At 61.1% G+C, this 2500-nt stretch overlaps 1 non-coding gene across 1 annotated transcript; it reads left to right on the top strand.

Moving 5' to 3' along the window:
- The first annotated feature begins 2301 nt into the window (after positions 1 to 2301).
- On the top strand, positions 2302 to 2455 carry LOC140474366 (5.8S ribosomal RNA). The gene has a single exon (XR_011959056.1). It is a non-coding gene; the product is annotated as a 5.8S ribosomal RNA (ribosomal RNA).
- The last annotated feature ends 45 nt before the right edge of the window (positions 2456 to 2500 follow it).

Here is a 2500-nt window from a genome sequence, read left to right as displayed (position 1 = left end):
CTTGGGCGCCCTGTTTTTTTTCAACCAATAGATGTATGTCTCTGCGGGCCGCACCAGGCTGGTGCTCCCCACAGCTTCACGCCACCCTGCTCCGCCCGCACGCCGGCGTGCAGGTGGCTGCTGCTAAAGGTGGGGAGTGTATGTGCGGTCCGGGTGGCTTTCCTCTGGCGAGGGAGAGACCTTAAGCAAACTCAGAGACAAATCTTGACGGTCGATCACTCGTAAAAATAAAACGTGACAAACTTTGTGTTGGTTCAAGTACGAAAGGATCTCTGTCGGCTTGGGGGTACGCCCGTTTCCGTTTCAACTTGTCTCGCGAGGGTGGTTTCGGGGCCAGCAGGAGAGCTCGTCGGGGTAGCAGGCCCTGCAGCCGTGGTCACCGCCAAACCCCCACAACTCGAGCAAGTGAAAAAAAAAGTAACAGGAGCGAAAGCATCTCTGTCGGCTTGGGGGTACGCCCGTTTCCGTTTCAACTTGTCTCGCGAGGGTGGTTTCGGGGCCAGCAGGAGAGCTCGTCGGGGTAGCAGGCCCTGCAGCCGTGGTCACCGCCAAACCCCCACAACTCGAGCAAGTGAAAAAAAAAAGTAACAAATAAGAAAGGATCGTCGGCTTGGGGGTACGCCCGTTTCCGTTTCAACTTGTCTCGCGAGGGTGGTTTCGGGGCCAGCAGGAGAGCTCGTCGGGGTAGCAGGCCCTGCAGCCGTGGTCACCGCCAAACCCCCACAACTCGAGCAAGTGAAAAAAAAAGTAACAAATAAGAAAGGATCGTCGGCTTGGGGGTACGCCCGTTTCCGTTTCAACTTGTCTCGCGAGGGTGGTTTCGGGGCCAGCAGGAGAGCTCGTCGGGGTAGCAGGCCCTGCAGCCGTGGTCACCGCCAAACCCCCACAACTCGAGCAAGTGAAAAAAAAAAGTAACAAATAAGAAAGGATCTCTGTCGGCTTGGGGGTACGCCCGTTTCCGTTTCAACTTGTCTCGCGAGGGTGGTTTCGGGGCCAGCAGGAGAGCTCGTCGGGGTAGCAGGCCCTGCAGCCGTGGTCACCGCCAAATCCCCACAACTCGAGCAAGTGAAAAAAAAAGTAACAAATAAGAAAGGATCGTCGGCTTGGGGGTACGCCCGTTTCCGTTTCAACTTGTCTCGCGAGGGTGGTTTCGGGGCCAGCAGGAGAGCTCGTCGGGGTAGCAGGCCCTGCAGCCGTGGTCACCGCCAAACCCCCCACAACTGTTGGGCGCCTACCTGCGCGGGGCAGGAGGACACTTTCCGATTTCAAATCTCCGTTTGCCGAGTCCACCCCGAACGCACGCGGGCGGGCGGGTTCGCATCACCCTTCGTCACAAGGGGCGAAGCCCGTTCCACCGTCTCGTCAGTAGTGCCGACCGGTCTGTGATCGACGAGGGGAGCCACACCAGGTCCGGCCCTGCTGCTTGGCGGCACCGCGTCGTCGGGAGCTCGCGACAGACGGAGGGTTTCGGTGTACTCTCCAGCCACGGGAAACGAAGCCGGTGATGCAGGCGCCGGTCTTTCGCTCCCAAATCGGCTGGGTTTACATCGTTGCTATCTAGTCACGCTCCCTTCAAACCCGACGGGGTACCTATTCCCCTCACCCGTCTGTGCGTATACAGCCTCTTTGCACTTGCGGGATGGGGGTGGTGGTTTAAAGACTCTCGAGTTGCCGCCCGTCGGTCTCCGAGCTCCGTGCAGTAGTGATCCCCAGCGAACTGCCAGCAGGGCGAACGAGCGATCCCGCTCTCGGTCGGGGCGCCTGGCGTCGATCGGTGGTCGGTGGCTTGCGGGCAAGCTGCGCTGTGAGTGTGGGAACGAGTATGACGAGCCGTTGCCGCGACTCCCAGTCCACCTCGGCGGTGGCTGGGCCGGGCGGGCGTCTGCTCGGGCGAGTGCCGCCCCCGCCTCCTCGCAGGAAGTCCGCTCGCCGACACGCCGCCACGTGCACGCGTCAGTGACGCTGCCGAACCGATGGCCGGTGCCCGTTCCCGCCTCTGCTTTTCCTAGGGCAAAGCTGCTGCACGCCTCGTGATACTAGGCGGGCGACATGGTGGCGGTGATCCTGCCTCCGTCGCTGCGGTGCGTTGGGGCACGCATCGCCTCTTGGGCGCCCTGTCCTCCTCCCCCCAATAGACGTATGTTTCTGCGGGCCGCACCAGGATGGTGCTCCCCATCGCTTCACGCCACCCTGCTCCGCCCGCACGCCGGCGTGCAGGTGGCTGTAGCTCAAGGTGGGGAGCGTATGTGCGGTCCGGGTCGCTTTCCTCTGGCGAGGGAGAGACCTAAAACAAACTCAGACAACTCTTGACGGTGGATCACTCGGCTCGTGCGTCGATGACGAACGCAGCTAGCTGCGAGAATTAATGTGAATTGCAGGACACATTGATCATCGACACTTTGAACGCACTTTGCGGCCCCGGGTTCTTCCCGGGGCCACGCCTGTCTGAGGGTCGTTTGGCAATCAATCGCACTCGCCTTGGCTGGCGAGAGCGCGGCTG

This window comes from Chiloscyllium punctatum, unplaced genomic scaffold (genome assembly GCF_047496795.1).
Source record: "Chiloscyllium punctatum isolate Juve2018m unplaced genomic scaffold, sChiPun1.3 scaffold_961, whole genome shotgun sequence".
In the NCBI taxonomy this organism is placed as follows: domain Eukaryota; kingdom Metazoa; phylum Chordata; class Chondrichthyes; order Orectolobiformes; family Hemiscylliidae; genus Chiloscyllium; species Chiloscyllium punctatum.
This window is presented reverse-complemented; position numbering and strand designations above follow the sequence as displayed.